We start from the raw sequence: 20,251 nt of genomic DNA on the forward strand, positions 1-20,251 counted from the left end.
CCTCCAGCTCAGCCTGCATTATCATTTCAGAAACTGTCTGAAAGAGACTGGAGAGCACACACCCTGAACAAAACTGAAATTCAGAGGTGAGGTGAGAAAGAGGGGGGATGCAGGTCAGTGTTCCTTTGAGGAGCAGGCAAAAGGAGCAGGCACCACCTGCTGCAGCTGCTTTGAGACAAGGGCTTGTCTCTCCACACAAAAATCCATCTCTCAGATCTCTTGGAGCACCACTCTCACCTTTTCAGTGCTGCAGCCACCCAGCTCACACCCTCTGCATGTCTCTGTGCAGAAAGGTACAAAACATAATAACCCCAAAAGCACAGTGGAAACTGGCAGGGCAAACCAGCAGGGAGTGTCTGCTGTAGGATGGGAAGGATGAAAATATGGGGAAAAGAGAACAGCAGTGGCATATGGAGAGCTGTGACAGTGTGGGAAAGGGGCTTGGGGAAGGCTGCTCAAATAGCAGGGGGTGGAAGGGTGTGCACGGGGAGGTGTTTGGGACAGGCTGCTGAGAGCTGGGGGAGCTGCAAGAGAAGGGCCATGGCAGGAGCCACAGCAATGAAAAATGCCACCTGAGCCCTTCTGCACGAGCCAAGGACCAGAGCAAAGCCCAAAGCAGCACCTGAGCTTGCCTGGAGATGGTGACACTCCCTCCATCAGTCAGGCTGATTTGCCACTTACAGGCAAGTTCCCTGTGTACTCCAAAGGGCTTTGGTGACACTGGCGACATTGTGCAGCCTGAGGGAGCTGTGCAGGTGTCCCTTCAGTCCTCACCCAAACGTGTCCCACTCCTCACAGCTGCCTTAGCTGGGCACCTGTGCTAAGCTCCCTTGGATGTCACATCCCTGGTCCCCAGCCCACTGTCCCCACCCACCCAACTCATCCCACTGCTCCTATGGAGAGCAAGCCATGGGGTTCTGTACAAAGGAAGTCCCTAGAGAAACAGAGGTTTGGGACTGGAGTCTTAGATGCAACGTAGAGATAGGAAATAAAAAATAAAGCAAAGTCTGCAGTGCTGTCTCCATTCTTTCTGCTGTTCTCATTTCCTGTTGCTATGCCATTCCCCAGGCAAGCACAAAAGGAACAGCTTCCTCAGCCACAAAAAATGAGATTATTCAAAGAGCCCCTCTGTCTTCTCATATTTATTGTGATAGGCAGTGTTGGAAGTGTTTGACAACAACTCAATTATTCGCAATGAATAGAGGCAGGATAGGCAGGCAATTATCCACTTTACCCATGTGAGAGACACCCATATTCAAAATCCACATTCAGAGAGATTCACATCATTTCCAAAGCCTTTTGCATATTTTTAATTACCAGCTTCCATTTAGCCGGATGGTTATGACTCCAATCAGTGTGCTTTGGAAGGGCTGAGCACTTGGGCTGGAGCCAGGCTTGCTTTGTCTCCTTCACATCAGCACTCTAATGTGAGCATTTTGGGCTAGATTTGAGAAGCAGCCTCCAGAATGGTGCACATCAATAGAAAGACATGATTAAAAATTTGAATCAAAGTGCAAGAAATGAGAAGCGTTTCCTTAAATACAGATTTCAACAAGGTGAAAAGATTGTATCCCAAAAAATCAAATTACATGGAAAATTTCCATCAGATGAGGTTTTTTTGAATATTTAGATTTTTTCAGAGCTTAATTTCTAAACCAATATTTTAATGTAAATGCTTTACTTAATATTTGGAATATTTCTCTTCATATTTTGAAAAAACCTGAAATTTTCTTTCTGAAGGAAACATTTCTATGGGTTTGATTATATTTACAGAGTGGGAGCATTTCACAACTACTGAAAATCTAGATTCTACCCCTTTGGAGTACATATATGTCATTTTGTGTTATTTGCTCCCTAACATGATGGCAGCCAATAAAAAGGTAAAATGCAGCTTAGGCCATGGGACTGTTCATTTTTAAGATTTGAAATTGGACTTTTGCATTCACTGTTGTATGTCTTACCAGAGTATTCTGGCAACAGGAATCCATATTTCCCTGTGTGAAGTTTTCCAAGCTTCACAGCATCAGGATTATTCTTAACTCTTCAGCTGCTGGAAGCATGGAACTAGATAGGATTCACACTTCTTAAATCATTGAATTAAGCATCATTAAACTATTATTTAAGTGCCCTTGTACCTTCACTCATCATTTTAAGGTACAACATTTCAATGCCAGTGCCATTATTTGAATAGAGTTATTCCTGAGGAATAACAAGGATCTGTGGTATTTTTCACAGCTTCTTTAAGCTTTTCCTGTACCCAGTTCAAACTCAAAGCACTTCCGAGTGCTGACCCATCCCAGAGAAGCCAGGCCTTCACACACAGGCTGACCCTGAATGCACCAACCCAGCTGGGAAGACTGGGACAAAGGAGAAAAAGGATCAAGAGCAAAGGCTTCCCATGGCTGCCTCTCCAGAATAAGGTTTGAGGTTCTGCACAAACTGATCAATTCAGGGAACTCTCAGTTTTCATCCTCCTCCTCCTTTTCAATTTTATTTCATGCACCTTATCAATAGTCCTCAAAATGCTGACCATGAGCTGGACAAAGAGTTCACCATGCCTGGACCTCACCAAGTCACAGAACAAGGACATCTCCCACATTCTTGTAGGATCCCCCATATTTCCCACCACCTCCACTTGTCCAAGGTGCAAACCCCAATTCCTGGCTCCAGAGCCGGCCTGGCTGGGCTGAGCTGCAGCCAGGACTGCTGCAGAAATTGGGAGCCTGGAGTAAAACTATGCAGGACAATGCCAGTAAATAAAAAATGAGCTGAACTGCTCCAAATTCTTCTCTTTCATTTCTACAGCAATATGTCTTTAAGGACACATCTGCTGTCAAAAGTGACATTGCCTTGTCTGTGTGACACCACTTTGTGATTTCCCTGTGTGTACTTCAGGTTCTGCAGCACTGCAGCTCTTTAGGGTAATAGAGGCAAAGCTCCCTTGAGCCAATGAGCCTTGGATCAGCTCTTAAAAGTTTCAGGGCTGTGACTATTATTTAATTTTTATATTTTCCTTCTCGTTCTCCCAGAACGTCAATAAGAAAACTTGTTCAGGAAAATCGGGGTCTGCATTTGCATATTTATGCAGTAACATTAAGGGTAAGGTTGGCTCATGTTTTACAGTGTGTTTGTTTTCATTGTGCAGATTTCATCTGCTCAGGGGGATCAGCTATTTGACCTATATTAATATTTAATGGTACAAATACTTAAAATAAAAGTCCAGGCACAGCCAAGGCTTTTGGCAACTCTGCTTTAAACAGCCACCCTTCGTTAAAATCTGGCTCTGCTTGAAAGGTTTTGATTTCTTGCAGGGATTGAAAAAAAGGAGCAGCACTTTTGATGGCTGTTTCATGACTGTTGGAATATTTTCTTGCTTAATATTGTTGTACACCAAGTCTGCATTGTAAAGGACTTTTGTACAGTTCCTTATTTACTGACCAGAGGAGATCTGCAGAAAAAATGAAAGAGAAAAAATCTCAGCTGGAATAATAAAATCGATCATTGTATTAAAGCAATGTCTGTTTTTGCTTTGCAGTCAGGCTAGACCAGTTTTCAGCATGGGCAGTTACTGACAATGCAATAAAATGTTGCTTCTCTCTTTCTTGTTTCCCCAAACTAGTATTTAAGATTTTCAGTAAAGACCATAAAAAAATATTATTCAACTCTGTCCTCTTCCAAAACAAGATTCTTCTGGGTTACCATCATTTCAACTTCAACCAAAAAGCAATATTTTCTGATATGCCTGTAAAAAAATTAACCTATGAAAAGGATAGGAGAGTCCTGGTGTTATTATAAATTATCTGTATAGTACAGTCCATATTATAGATTATAGTTTTTTGTGGTTTGTTTTTTGTTGTTGTTGTTGTTGCTGTTGTTTTGGGGGGTTTTTTTTGCTATAAAACAGCATAAAAGCAAGTGAATGGCTCACTCTGGATCTACCAGCAGCTTCTCAGTGCCTCTCAGTAATCCAGCATATCTCAGTTTGCCTTTCCCTCCATGCACAGGGAAGAATATCCCTGTGTCTACCTTTCATGAACAAAATGCACACTTTTGCCTCAGGCTAGGGATGTGTCGAAAAGCAGAGGAAAAAACATAAACCAAGCCTCTCAAGAAAGAAAAACAATCTTTAGAAACACACTCAGAGTCACTGCATAAGAATCCTGAAAGCTGACGACATAAAGAAAGGAAAAAAGCCAAACTCGGAGCAAATGTGCAATCAACTTGGATATGGTGCAGTTAAAAAGCAGACAAAGGCTTTATACAAACTAATGAATTGATTTAAGGCTCCACTGGGTGATATACAATGACACATTATTTATGTAACCTGTAGTTTACTGTTCACATAGTAATTTCCACCTCCCACCCTGTCAAATGGAAGAAACTTTTTCACCTTAAATCTTAGATGATGATGAGACCAAATAGCAGGAGAGGATGTATAAATGAAAGTAATTTAGTGAAGAAGGCTTGACTGACATGAAAACATAATAAAAGTTATGATAATGTTAGGGATATCAAAGTGAAAGCCAGGTGGGCAGACGAGAATAGGCAAGTTCCCAAGTCAATCTGAAAGGAGCTCTTCAACACTGGGGAAAATCCAGCCATTTATTTTCCAGCTTATCACTCCATGGGTCAAAAACTATGTATTAAATTTGGAGCACAAAGACCTGCCTTGTCTAACAATTGTACTTATTGTAGAGACGGGCAGGGAGGAGGGGGAAGAAGATTTTCAAAAGCTCAACACATACTTTAGAGAAGATGATTTGGGGTTTTCTCTCTGAAAAGAAAACCAGTTGAATCTCACCTCTCCTGCTTTTCAGGAAGCTGTATATTTAAATGCCTTTTTCCAGTGTTTGTGAATATTTCTTGTTGGATTTCTAATATTTCTCAGTAGTCACAATCTCTGCTGAGGAAACAGCCTGACTCCCTGAAAGTGTTCCACACATGGGACTGCTAGACCTGGATTGTCAGAATAACTGAAGACATGAAGCTCTGAAAATTATCTGAAGCTGTGAAAATTATCTCTGAGATTATCAGGCTGCCTACCCAGCACTTGGAGAGGGCACAGCTTAGCCCAGCAGCCCGGTCTGTGTTCAGCTGCAGAGATGCAGTTTGGATAAGGCCCTTGCTGACAGTGAGTGACTAAAATCCAGCAGATCAGTTCCCAAAATCAGGATGCTGCCAGCCTGCAGAGGAGCCAGGCTGCACCAGTGATGGGTGCCAGGAGCAGAAGGCTGACAGGTTGGGGTGCCAGTGCTGTTCCCTGAGGATTCCCTCACAGCCCAACAAGAACTGAGCTCTACAGGGACCACCAGCAGCTGCCAACCCACAGAGATTTGGCTACTGGCTTTGTAAAGCACTGACACACAGTTATACACAGAAGGGTCTTGCTCTTTCTCAGATGGGCTTGGCAGATGTTTAGGCATTTTTAAAATAATAACAGAAAATAAGCAAACAGTCCAAAAATCCTTGAGCACTTCAGTTGTTTGGAGGATTCTGCACTTCATTAACATTCCTTGTCCTTCCTGTTGGATTCATTGATTGTTCTGTCTGGTTTCTGCCCTGCAGAAAGATAAAAATACCCAGGCTGTGAAGAGGGGTGTTTGCTTGAATCTCTCTCCATTTTAAGTCTTCATTTCCCCAGACAAAAACCAGAAATCCCTGATGAAAATGAAATAAATAATGTTCCTGCTGAGAATTAAGTAAATAACAGTCCCAGTGATTAACTCCTCTCCTTGAAAGCACAGTCAGGTGCTCTGAGCACTGAACCAAGTCCTTCCATCTTATCCCTGCCAAGCTGGAAGCACAAAGGGGATTTATTTCATACTTAGGGAGGAAAAAATTGTTCAAGACATTGTTCTCTGGGACAGAAAGGGCACGGAGGTTTCTATTCTGAAGCTGCTATTTTTGGGAGCAGTCCAGTGAGTCAGAGGAGAGCCCCTGTGTGAGCTGACACGGAGGAAATCCCTGCTCTGAGTGCTGCTTCCGAGCTGCTCCAGCTCTGAGAACAATGCAGAAACCAGGGATGGGGTGGAGAGATGATGGATGGATGGATGGATGGATGGATGGATGGATGGATGGATGGATGGATGGATGGATGGACGGACAGCAGGGCAGTGCAGCTGATGAAGCAGCAAGGCACATGGCAGGACCAGAGGGGGCATCACCCTGTGAATCATCTGACACTGCCACCAAAGTGTAAATCCACCAGGTTTCCTTCCGGGTACCAATAAGAAGGGGAAATATCATCATAACAGGGCGGTTTCACTTTCCAGCATCCACTTCCTCAAGAGGGTACTGGGTAACTAAAGATAAAGCCAAGTTTGCCAACAGGTTGGCAGCATTCACAGTCTCTAGCTTTGGACATCTAATTTTGTCTCTCAGACTGAGCTCTGTAAGCAAACCTTTCTGAGGATGTCCATTCAGGTATTCTGAATAGCCCCCATAAAATGCTATTACCTGATGAACAGACCTCTGGCTCTATTCACATTTATTTATACTAGCTTCTTCAGTCTTATTTTGAATATTTTCAATGCCTTCTGGCTCCTGGACAATATTCTCTGTTGTGCTGATGAATGGGTCCATTTTCTCATTTGTTTATTCATTTTCAGCACCTCAACCAGCTGATCTTCATCTTGACTTAAGAAACACAAGCTCTGGGAACCAGACTGGTCTGTGGACCAGCAGGTTCTGACACCACTGGCTTCTCAACCCCAGCTTAACAAGGCTGAGATCAATCAGTAATTCACAAACCTCTTTATGGGCTGAGAAAAAGAGCCATGGTACGTAAACACCAGCAATTCCCCTGTCCCATGAAAGGAGGCACAAACACAACTCTTTCTGATGTTTCTGCTCTGTGTTTGTCAATACAAAATTATCAAACCAATGTCCATGGAAAACAGAGGCGGCAAAAATAGAAGTGATTCATTTTCAGATGCAAATAAATATTTCTGGGGGGAAAAAACCCCAGCATTATTTATTCATCCAGCTCAGCTTGAATCCTTAAAATCAAAATAAGGTTATGGGAATGCTGAGGGGAAATAGGACAAGGTAAAAATGAGATACTTTGTTGAGGCTATTTAATTGAAAAGCAGGTTTCACCTGCATCCTTACAGCTAAAATGAGTTTATTCCTGCTTTTTCACCAACTGATGGAGCTCTTTACTGAGCAGTGTCTAGCAGGGATCAAGGTGATACTGCACCTCTTTAGAGAGGCAGCCCTCTCCAAGGATCTGCTAGTGTCATGACTTGCCAATGATGTATTGCTCTAAAAATGGTGTCTTCTACAAAAGAACAGGTCCTGGAGCAGATTTACCCCTAATTACAGGAAGGAAGGAACAGGAGAGGTATGCAGATAGCAGCAGATTCATCTTGCCAAAATAGAAAGTGTGTTGCTGCAAGCTGGAGAATTTAAATGGTGATACTTTGGGAAGAGTCCCATGCTAAACAAATACCTCCTCTGCAATAATCAGGAATTAGACTGGAAAAATGCAGATATCCGAAACCATAATGTATGTGGTTTTTTAGATAAGACATTTACTTCCAGCCAGAGAGAGACTCAAAATACCTTTTTACTTCATCTTCTAATATAGCACAGCGTCTCACATTGAATCCATGACTCAGTATCATACAATCACATCCTGGTCTTATTAGCTAATTAGTCCTAAGGAGCAACTGGAGAAGTCCCACTACCCCCTGGTACTTCTCAGGTTTCCTGCATTTGTCACCTGAAGATGATTATTTGCCATCCTGTGCTGCTGCTAATTCTCATTATTTTTTGTACCAGACATTTGCATTAGGTTGCTATGTCAGGTTAATAACCATGGTGTCCCCGTGCAATGATACACAAGGGTGCACAACTGAGAGGGGTTTCTGCCTTTTCTCCATTTCACAGCATAAGACTTATAAAATGGTTGAAATCACTCTACATCCTTTGAAAAGACATTTAAATTAGTAGCAAGCCCAAGGGGAAAAAAAAAACCAACAAATAGCCTAAATCTCAGCTCCCACTCTAACCAGAGAACAGCACAAATGTACTGTACTGGTTCATTATTGTGTATCACATAACCACCAGTACATTGTCTTTGAGAGCTGAGCATAGTAGGGATTAAGTTACTAAATGCTCTTATCATAAAACAGTTATTGCAGTCCTCAGGTTTCCTCTGTTAATCTGTTTGTTTTGCTGTATCTGGAGGATAAAAAATGTGGGAGTATGAAACATTTATCTGTTAATTAGCAATTATAAAACAGTAATGGAGCTTGTGTGTTTTAAAATATGTAAGACAATGTTTGATTTTATGGTTCGTGTGGAAATATTGTAAGGATTGAGGTGTATTCTGTAAATAATTTAAAACAATAGAGGAAGAGATAGGTGCAACCAAATGAAGGAGACAAAAGTCTGTGCCTAAAGTTACGACTTTTTAGCAAAGCTGGGTGTGTTTGTATAAGCACAAATGTCTGGATGCCAACTTCAGCATTAGGACTTGCCTAATTCATTTAAACATATGCAAATGAATACAAGGTATCGGGCTATGCCAGTTAATTGCACAATGAGTTGCATTCGTCAGCAGAATTTCCTTGCACTACCCTTTCCCTGCTCCACTGATAACAGATATTTTTGTTCTTTCTGTACATAGGGGAGTTGGAGAATATGAGGTGTCTCAGTGCTTATTTGATGGGGTGCAACCATTGTCATCATGGGGGGAAAATGCAGAATAAATCAGTGTACAGAGTGACTTTGACTGACACGTGGTGGGATCATACATCTGAAGTTTAACCTGGCAGAGTTTCTGTCCCTTCTGAGCCATAAACCCCAGTCAGCTTCATGCTGCAAAGCAACACCAGACAGAAATCCCCATGCTGAAAAATTTACACTGAGCCAGCAGGAAATTGAGCCACTTGCAAGTGTGCACGCCAGGGAGAGGCTGAAAGGAGAGGCCACGTTGAGAGGAGGATTTCTGTGTCCTGATTCCATTGAGAGCAGGATTGCACTGGTAGGGGAAAGGCAAGCCCTGCAAAGCTTCCAGCTGAGGCTGGAGCAGAAGGAGACAGGGCTGCGGAGGGACAGGGATAAAACAGCAACAGAAAATCCCTTTTTTGTTACAGGGATATCCCATGGCCTTTGCCATCAAGGTGAATCCGTGGTTTTATTTATTACTGACAGGAAGTAGCTTATATCTGAGAATATCCTTTAAGATTCTCTTCCCAAAGACTCACAGAGCACAAGTAAGTATGGAATAGAATGTAGCAGGACATTTTCTGAATCTGAGGAGAGAAATGCTCAAGTGCAACTGGGCTTTTCAGCCTGGAAAAGAAAAAACTGGGGACATAAAGATGATTCAAGAGAGCCATGGGGGGCCTGGCCCTCCAAAGTGACCACAAACCCTCTTAACCTCACTCAGCCTGGCTCACTTGGGCTTGCTGACATGGGCAGCTCTGAGGTTCTTGTTTTCTCTGTAATCTCATCTCTATTTGTTGTGAGATAGGACTTCTGCAATGCTTTCTTCCGCATTGACTCTATTCCATTTTTGGGGAGTTTATGAAGCACCAAGGGCTTTGTGTCTAAGAAGGGCTCCAGTGAATTGCTTTGAATCACAGAAAAACTCCCTCATGGAAGGGTGGCAAAGATGTGAGTGATCTGTGAGATGATGAGCTTACTCAAGAGCTTAAAGGGCATGGTGAAGGTATTGAGCTGGCACAAGCAGTGACCTTGGGAGGGAGCAGGGAGACTCTGAGGAAGTGAGGTGTCCATTATTTCTGAAACTTCCTTCTTTGCTATTTCCTTCATTTTCAGATCCAGCTACCAGTGCACAGGGTAGCTTTGATGAATTTCCCAAGGGCATGGCCAGACACTCTCCTACAGAGAATCAGCAGTCTTTAATGGCAAGCCAGAAGGGTCTGCCTTCCTTGCCATTGATGCCACCTGAGGATTGAAAACCCTGGGAGTAAGTCTAGAGGGATGCCAGCCAAAGCATCCTATTGTTTCAGAAAAATTGTGCCTGTCATGAAAGCATGGCAGGGCAGTGCTTCCATTATCTCCTGGAGATATTCCTCCCTTCCCATCACCACTTCCTTCCTATCACCACCCTCCCAAGTTCCTGCAGGAGCAGACACTCCTTATAACACCCACTGTGCTCTCAGGCTTGCTGCTATTTGTATTAATCTATTAATTGTCACTATTAACCCCAGGGGACTTGGGAGGGCAGTTCTCAAGCCAAAGCAATGCCAATTACATCTCCCTTCTTCAGGGAGCTTCAAGTCCATCCATCAAAGGCAGCACAAAGAGAGAGACTTCAGGAGGTCAGATGTTGAAAAACCATGAAAAGCTCACATTTCCCTGGAGTGCTCTGAGTTCTATTCACCTCCTTACTCTGCACCTCCTCTCAACTGCCCTGTATCATGGCAACCAGCTAATGGCACTGTGCATTAATAAAAATAAGCTCTGCAACCAGAAATAAGTGGATATTAGATATTTTCCCGCATTTGTGACTCTCAACCTTGCAGACCTTTTGGGTGTTTTTTTTTTCCTGTTCCTGCACCTTTTCTCTTGAGGCTCTACAGGGGTTCAGACCCAAGCAAGCTGGACACAATTTTCAAATAAAAATAGACAACTTATTTCTCAAATGGAGTCAAACAGATTTTTTTTTTTTTTTAATAAATTGTAGGTTTGGGGTAGTTCTTTGTATGCTGGATCTGAAGTCCAGATTCCCCATTTCATGAATCTTGTGTCCCAATGACATCCTAACTATCCTGAGTGTTTCACCTTGGAGTTTCTGAGGGGAAGTTTGTCTGCTTGCTCATTTGAGAAACCCACCAGGGCACATGGGACATCACTCGTACGTCACTGTCAACAAAACTGTGTGTTGCTAGAAACAAAACAAAAGGAGAGACTAAAAGAATAAAGTTAGTCTTGTGGAAGGAAGTTGCTAGTTAAGAACGTGGTTGTTGGAAACAGGTGTTAATCTTTACTGGCTGGGTCCCTGCAGGAGTCACACAGGGTGCCAAAATGTCCCTGAGCTCCTTGTAACGTCATTGCCAGCTGCACAGAGAGTGCAGTGGCTTCTCCTCCCTTCCCTGCCCTGAGAGACATGGGAGAAATAAAGGGGGAATATTTTGGAAGCCCTGCCTTGGGAAGTGCTGGCTCTATCTGCATTGCCCACTGCACACAGGAACAGCAGGGGCTGCAGCTCAGCTCCAGATGAACCCAAGCTCAAACTGCCAACACCAGTTCTAACCAAGGCAGGATTTTCTGACCACGTTACCCATCTCAAAGATGAGCCCTCTCCTTCCTCTGCTCTATCACACCCCTTGAGTTCTGCAGTGCTGCCCCAGGGTCCTGCAATGCCCAGGGAAGTTCCTGCTGCTGGAGGAGTCTCAGAGAGCTGAAATGCACCCCAGGCAGAACAACCAAAGACTCATGGAGCAATAGTGGGATTGGAGAGAGATTTCAAACAATTTCTCTGCATCGTGCACTGAGCTCATTGAATTGTACCGTACAGAGGGAACCTCTGGCTCCATACCAGACTTACTTCCACTCCTTCTGTGCAGGTATTAATAATAATGGCAAGAATTGCTCTCCTTTCCCTGTTACCCTGCTGTACCAGCTGAGTCTGGTTTTTAGGCAGCATGACAGCTCTCTATTCACAGTTACCTTGTGAACAGACCCAGGGTGCAGCTGTAGCTGTGACACAGCAGCTTGAGCATGCAGCACACACAGCTGTGACAGGTACAGCAGCCATGTGTTATCCTGCTTCTGGGCTTGGGCAATTAAACATCTGCTTTCCACAGGGAAATAATCTTTGTTGTGTAAGCCTGAGGGAGAAGAAGCTGGTTTGTTTCATTTTTTCACACTGAACATTTATTCTTCATTAAGACAGATTACAATTAAGGCAGCCCAGCACTGCCCAAGCCATTCCTTTCCACCAATAATGAGAGGGGGCAACTTTTGATCACTGCCCACTCTGATTGCCAAACCATCAACCTTTTTGCTTGTTCATTCAAAGAGCCTTTGGGGAGCTACCAGCTCACATGTAAGCTCCAAACACTCCCATGGTACAACTCACATCCCAGCTTCTTCGACCCACTTCTAATCATTACATTCAAATCATTATTTTTAGATTAAGCACTGTTGAAAAATAACCTCTGTGCAAGGCAGAAAAGCCAAGCTGAAGTCAGCTTGCAAATTCAAACCATCTCACACTCCAGCAATGTCCAAGAGAGAGGCCATAGAATCAAAGAATAGCTGAGGTTGGATGGCACCCCTGGGTATCAGCCAGTCCAATTTGAATGCCTGTGGACACCTTGGCTAATGGATACCATAAATACAAATCTGCAAGGACAGAGCAAAGAGATATTGCCTAGAATCTCAGCATTGCAATAGGATTTTAAAATTGAAATGCGATGTGCACTTAGCTACAGACTCCCAGAAAAAAAAAACAGAGTACTCTGTGTAATAATTTGTCTATACAATGTTTTTGGGTACCCACAGAGGAGCCCCATCCCAACCAGCCAGGACAGAGGAGCCAAGTGCACACAGATATTTATTTCCTGTTGTTCTGTGTTTACTGCTGCAGCAAACCAAATGCAATTTCCCACGTGTTTACTCAACATGAACACAAATCTGGCCTCTGAACTTCCCTGTTCCATTTTGACCCTTTTTAATCTGCAGTGTCTGTCTCAGACAGGCTCCCCCACTCCCGCCATGTTTTCCACTTTTCACACATTTAGCACATTTCCACTTGCCATTTTCCCAGTTCAACCAAGTGTGTTTTCAAGCAGCTGGGGGCTCGCTGGTACACACGTGCATTTTACACGTTTTGAGACTTCTGAGCCAAGTGAGGAGAAGCAGCAGTTTGGCTCCCCCTGAGCCATCACAGAGGGCTGGAGCTGACCCAAAAGGCTGTGTGTGCATGTGTGAAAGGGAGACAGAGCACTAACCAGCTCAGGTTGCATCCAAGACAAAACAGTTACTCATTGCCAGAAGCCAGTGGCTTTGCCTGCTTGAGGAATTCCCATCTCTAACCTTTACAGATTAAAACAAAACCAAAACCCTGTTGCATTTAGCCAGCCTCTGATCATCCTCTCCTTTATCAAACACAAACATCTCTAACAGGTCAGCTAGAGCATACAGGGAAATGCAGCATTCCCAGCTCTCAAACCTATCAGTTACAAGCCAAGAGCCAGTGGCTAAACAAATAGAGGAGTAATCTTTCAGAGGAATTGGCTTCCTATCTATTCTGAGAGTGCCTGCAAATCCAACAGTGATTTATTAACCTCTATTGAAGGACAGAGCTGTTAATAAAAGTTCACCTGCAAATAATAAGAAAATGTCAATGTCCACAAATGACAATTTCCTGAGATTCCCATTTAGCCCAAATCAGCACAGCACAGTGCATAAGCAATTGCTTCCATTCAAATCATGTGCTTAAGTCCCATTAGTTTCTTTCATTTAAGATAAAGACAGATCCAGACTAAAACAACAGCACTTCTCATGATCTAAGTTCTTAGATCTGGCAACTTCATACAGTTAAAGACATGCTCAATGTTACTGGATTAGGAGCAAAGTCAAAAAGACGGGGTCAATAAGTAGTACCCACATTTGGAAAGATCACTCACATATTATGGCTTATTTGCATTTGCATAAAAACACAGGTTTGGGGTATTTTTCATGTCTACAGGCCTAAATTTGATGTAGTTCATATGAGAGCAGAATCTGGCTTCCTTTCAGGGAAAGTGGTAAGTGTATGATCTCTTAGGATTCAATATTCTGTGTGATTATGCTTTTGTGGAGAGCAGGATGTTGCATCAAAGGCCTTCTTCATTATTTTACAGGCTTATTTTTTAAGGCCTGAAACACTTTAATAGTGCTGAGGACCATAGAGCTGTTGTGGCAATTAAAAGAAAATAGATTACATTTTTAAGTAAGGTACCAAAAATCATACTGTTCATGCCTGCCAAAAATAGCAGCTTTGGATTTCTCATAAGAATTTCAGTACTGAAAGGAGGGGGAAAATGTCAGAGCAATCATTCCTCACTCTGGGAATCAGTGAAAAAGCTTAGTGGTCCAGACTGTGTAAGATCCACAGTCCAGATTCCCACCACTGTGTCCCTCCTGTGCTCATTTAGACATGTGCAAAGGAGACATAAATTTCTATTGCAGCAGAGGAATATTCCTGCTTTCCCAGTTTCCAAAAGTTTAAATGACAAAACCTATTACAGGAGAGGGGAGAATCAGCCCCATAACAGTACTTGTTTAACTGAAACTCCTCAGATCTTTTGCTTTTTCCCAGGAAGAAATGATCACTGAGATTAGATTTTCTTGTTTTATTTCTCATAAATTCTATTCAGCAACACACTGAAAGTGTGCTGACAAAAAGGTTTTGTTAGACTTGTCCACAAGATTAAGAAAAAGGATCGAATTAGAAAAATTAATTGAAATTTTAAGAATTTGCTATCAAAAATTATTTCAGGTGTATAAAGGAGGTTAAATTAAGGGTGAAGCTTTGGTAGAGATTTATAGAGTTAGATTTTCTGATTGTGACATACAGATCTACAAGTATTCTCCTTGTATTGTATTTGTCCCATATGAGAGCCCATTAGACTGTTAAATCTATTTTCAATAAAACACATGAGGCTTTAACTGTGCATAGTCTGACAAATGTCTGTGCAATAATGACATGAACGCTATCCAATATTTGTGCTGTTTGCAGCATATTGGTAAATATCAGGCAGAATTTAAGTCATTTGTCCTAAAGAAGCTCATAATTTAAGACACCTAAGGAATTCCAGGGCTTTGCAAGGCAGTACACGAAGTAACATGCAACTCCTGCTGTCATTATGGCTTATTTGAGGGGTTTAGATAAAGGGGAAAAATGCCAAAAGCAAACTAACACTTCAGAGGCACAGTTAAGGAATGACATGCTTTATTGGGGGGTGGGGGGGAGTGTAACTTTTCCCTAGCTGATTTTATTTCTTTTTTTTCCCCAAATCTGAATAATTATGGCATTCCATTTCTTGCACAGCTTAATGCCTGGATGTACTGCCCAGACTGTGCTGCTCAAACACACTGTCAGGACACAAACTTTTCTTTCCTAGGGCCCAGACTGAGTGATCCAACCCTCCACTGTTGAATTACCCTGCCTGTGTCTGGGGCAGGTCCCTGTGGAGAGCACACAGGAATCCTGCAGATCAGCCAGGAAGCGCTCCAGCCCAGGAGAGACTTTCCCAATTCCCTTCTGAGGCACCAGTGCCAGCATAACATTCTTGGCTTGGAAAAGTGTGAGCTTCTGATTCATTTTTATTTTTAAATGGACCACTGCATGGTGGAAACCCCAAGACTTTCCACTCCAAGGGCTGCCATTATTATTAGTGACATTTAGCTGGGGAACACTGGGTATCACATTAGAGCAGCAGAGTTTCCTGGAGGTCAAAATGCTATTTCAGATCCAAGCTGAGGGTGCTGTTGTGTTCTGTGGGGGTAACCAGCCAGAGATGTGGGGAGCTTCTCTGCCCAGGATGAGCAGGGTGGAGAGCATCCTCTCTAGATTTGGGATGCTACTGCTGCTCCTGTTTGGAGCCTGCTTTGTTTAGAGCCTCCTGGTTTGGCGGACAAATGTGGGCAGTGAATACAAAGAGCAGAGGCACACAGACAGGAGGGAATGAGTAAAGGAAAGGGGAAAAGAGACTAAAAAATTCTGGGAACTTCAATGACAGACTTTGTACACAGGGCATGTGTAGCACAGAAGCTGCCATGCAGCAAGGGCTCCTCCTCTGTCCCTGTGTCAGACAAATTTGGATTTGGCCTTTCTCAGCATGGCTGGAAAGCCTTGGCTTTGGTTCTGTGCTGGTGATAGCCCAGGGATTCACAGTCCTGCTGAAATGTGAGCTGGTGAGCAGCCCCTGGTGAAGGAACTGTCCACATCACTGCAAGCTTAATAAGTTAAGTCATTCCTCAAAAAATAACCCAGTAGAATAATGGCAATATCTTCAGAAATGTCTTTTTCTTTACACCAGAATTAGCCTCTTGTGCTCACGGTCAAGCAGACCATGCTAGGCAAAATTAGGATTTGGTAATCAAGGCTTGTGCTACAATAAATTTCCCAAGGAAGATGGTATCAAAATGACAGAAGCCAGGTAGGGAGACACATACCATGTCTTGGTCTAGGTTTGGATTTTTTTTTAAATTTTCTTTAATCTCATGAAATGGGGAAAAAAATAAAAGCAGCAGACACCAATTCATCAGCATCATGAGCTTAATGGGCAGATATGGACATAACTTTTCTACCAGCTACTCCAGACCCTCAGCCTGGGCCTCAAGGTGCAAACCTTGTTTACTGTGCAGCCAGGCCATTGCACACAGGGACATTTTAGTATGCAGCTGACAGCTCTCACTTGCACTTCACATTAGGGACATGGCAGGTCTGCAGGCACATGAGCATTTCCAGCACTCTGGGGTTACTGTGTATGGAATGGCTCAAGTGTTCGTGCCACTGGCAGGCCTGGCAGAAACCCAATCTCACTCCTGACTATGTGGCAACCCCGAGTTTAATGATCAAAACTGAAACAAAAAGCCCAGATAACATTAAAGTCACGTTTCAGCTCAATCTCTGTAACTTTGAACCACCAGGTCAAGGCTGAAGGTTTCCTGGGGAATTTTTCAGCAGGACAGCCACGTAGCTCACTTCAAAGCACATGGACTTCAACATCTCATCTCTGACAAGGGATCATTTAAAACCTGCCCAGTTGTTGTTGCAGGGCAGAATTCAGGCCTGAGAGTGAAATAATCCATTCGTTTTCCACCTTGCTGCTCCTTGGTGCTGCTGTGCTGGAGGCAGGGACCCAGAAATTCCCTCCCCATCACCTTTTGGGGCCATCCAAACCAATTTTGGTTCTCATTAATTGCCTCTCAGTAGAATGGAGGGCCCCCAACAGAGATCAGTGCCTGACACCACAGATAGGTACAGAGGGTGGGATTCCTCTCACCTCATTTCAGCTGCCTAAAGATTAGCTATCTAGTTTAAACTAGTCATCTAGTCTCCCTTTATAGTCCATGGAGAGAGATAGGCACCTTTGTGGCAAAATTTGTCAAGGGTCCTAGCTGATGAATTTAATGTGTGTGTTTAGGCCTGAATTCAGCAAAGTACTTAAGCAAATGCTTATCTTTGAGCACATGAATGATCTGATCTCTGTTAAGTGGAGCACTTCAGCATGTTCTGGGTTTAAAGATTACCATGGGCCTAAGTGCTTTGGAGTTGGGCTTGACACATGAATCATGGCAGAGCACAAACCCAAAGCACGGAATTAAGCCTGGGAGAAAGAGGGATTTGGGGAAGGGCGGTGGGAGGGAAGACAATGCTCAAAGGAAAACAATGTTCAAGGGATGGCTGAAAATCCCAGGTGAATGAAGGAGACTGGGGGGATTAGGAACAATCCTGGGTGGGTATTTCTGGTATCTGTGAAATTCCCAGGGCTCAGGGCAGGTGCTCTGCCCTCTGTGCTGCTGCCACTGAGCAAGGTGACATTAAGTGCAGTGGAAATGCAACAAAACCAATAAAAGGGAACAAGGATTAAATGCATGTGCAATTAATTTATGCACATCACCTCCACAGAAAGCCACCCAGGGCTTAGCACTATCAAACAAGAGGTTGAATATTTCCAAGGATATCCAGAGAGTGACAGAAATAATACCAAGAGGGAAAATTAAGGTGTGCTGACTCAGCATCCTTCTCTAGGGCTTGAGCCAATTTCTAATGACTAGATATAAAGGTGAAACACACAAGGAAATGATGAGGGAGTGCAGATAACCTCACAGCAGCCTCTGTTTGGATCCCTCACATCACTCTGAAGCTTTTTCTACCAACCACTGTCAGATTCACATTGAGCTGATGTGAGCATTCATCTCTGTGGTTCTTCTTTTGAACCTTTGTATGTAAAAAATCCTATAACAGTTTCAGCACTTAAATAAATGCCCTGAATTTATTTTCATCTCCACCTTCTTCTGTAATTAATGGGTGCTGGTTGGAGCACAGTGCTGCATTAGGAAATGTTGGCTTGATATGGTAAAATTAGGAAACACCCATGTCTATAATGTACTCTGAACTATCTCATGCTTTCTAAATACTCTGTTCCACTTCATGCAGATTAAAGTGAGATTTTAACTATGTCCTGAACTACAGATCAAAAACATCAGCTCGGGGGGGGGGGGTCTGTGTATTTATGTGTGGTCCAGGTTTTCACACATCTCTGTCTGTGATATGTTGAGATGCTTTTCAGTTCTTTTTCTAATCTTGGCATTGATCTCCTTATAAATTTCTGACAGGCAGATGTCATGCAGGTCCCATGGAAGAGACCATGGGACCAGAGGAGGTTGCAGACACCAAACTCCTTGTAGAGAAAAAAATACCAAAGAGGTAACAAGACAAGAAGGACACCCAAAGAAAATGCAGAAATTCAAATCCCACAGCAAAAAATCACCTTCAATGGCACTGTACAAGAATGGATTTTTTACCAGTTTGGTACCTTGCTTTATAACCATGTCCTTTGCACAGAGCCCTGCCCTTGGAGACATCTCTGTGTCCCTTGCAGGAAGGACAAGTGATGCAAACATCTGCCAGGTGACCCTGCCTGCAGCCCACAGTACAAAATGTCACAACAGAAACACAAAAAATCAGTGCTGCACTTCAAATCAGGTGTCACTGATGCCAGTGGCTGGGACAGCACAGAGGCTGGAGAAATCTGAACTCTGAGGAATAAATTCCCTTATTTTCTTGCAGGAAATCTTTGTATGACAGAGTAATTTGCCCATAAGGCTCCAAGTGGGAAACAAGCCTGAAAACCATCAGCATCTGGGGATTTTAGTTGTCTTGGTCTAACTGGGAAAGCAGACAGGAAAACAAAGATTATTTACTTTTTTTATGGAAAAAAAGGGACACCCAAGCAGAAAGTCACAGGAACCACCTTCCCACTAATTTATTTTCTCTTCTTATTATACATTCCTTTTCATTTCCTATGTGTGTGATAGTTACAGGAAGCTAATTGAAGATGTTTTATAGTGCATGTCAGGAAATATTAATATCACCTTTTAATTACCATGCAACACCCTGAGTGCTTTTACAGGATGTGTTGAGGTGGAGAGCTTTATAGATAAAATGAGTAATAGAGCACCTTTCAGTACCTAAGGCCTTTGCAGTGCTGAGCAGAAAATTAAATTCCAAAAACACCAACCAATATTTCTAATGCAAATACATTGCTTCTAACTATTCTGAATCGTCCCTCATCTCTTGGTATTTTGTTTTTTCTTAAATGGTCTCCCTGGAGACAAGTGATTGCATGAGGTTCAGGGCTTTTCCTTAAAATAGAAGAAATTGTAAGTTTTTAAGTCCTGGTGCCTATGAAGAAAAACCTGAACAATGTTTCTAACAACCCAGAAGCTGATTTTTTTAAAAAAAAGCCCATACTTTGCACCCTGTATTTATTGTCTCCATTCTCCAAACTCATCTCATGTATTGGGACACCAGCCAGATGAGATATGAATATTCATTGAAAATTACCAAAATGCAAAATAAAATAAGTGTTTGGGCATTAGACTGGCAGATTTGGATGAGTATTTTGAGGGTTTTTGAGTATATGAGGTTTTTTGAGCAGCCACACCCCCAGCACACTGGTCAACCCATGGTCACTGATTTCCAAGGACTTTTCAGCCACAGCCACCAAACTCCTTGGTGCTGACTGTGCCTTTAAACTTTATTCCTACTGCAGAAGGAATTGCCATTGATTGATTAAAATCTTGGCTCAGGGGCCCAGGCTGACTGCACTGCCCCAGGGCAATGGCTGTGATATTGCCTGCCTCAGCTCCCCACAAAGAAATGTGTATTTATCTCTGTGAGGAGGGGAGAAAATCATTTTCCCCATTGATTTTCCCCAGTGATCAATCCACACAGATTTCCAATAATCAGAGGGTTTTCTCTGGTGCAGCAGCATGTTGTAAACTAAAGTTCATAATGTTGGAACAGCAATTGCTGGCAGATTTCTTCCTAATTTCTTGCCTAAGTGAAGTGCAGAGACCAATTTCCCATTTTACTGTTACCTTCAATAAAAATTAGCATTTAACTTGTCACAAGGAGCTATCTCTCATGCCAAGCAGTGTCACAATGTTGAAAACTCTGCACTGGTATGTTTCTGTTAGCTTTTTTCCAGCAGCAGGGCAGTTCCCAGAAAAGGAGAGCCAAGATTCAATTCCTTCTAATTATTGACAGACC

This window comes from Zonotrichia leucophrys, chromosome 14, assembly GCF_028769735.1.
Source record: "Zonotrichia leucophrys gambelii isolate GWCS_2022_RI chromosome 14, RI_Zleu_2.0, whole genome shotgun sequence".
In the NCBI taxonomy this organism is placed as follows: Eukaryota; Metazoa; Chordata; class Aves; order Passeriformes; family Passerellidae; genus Zonotrichia; species Zonotrichia leucophrys.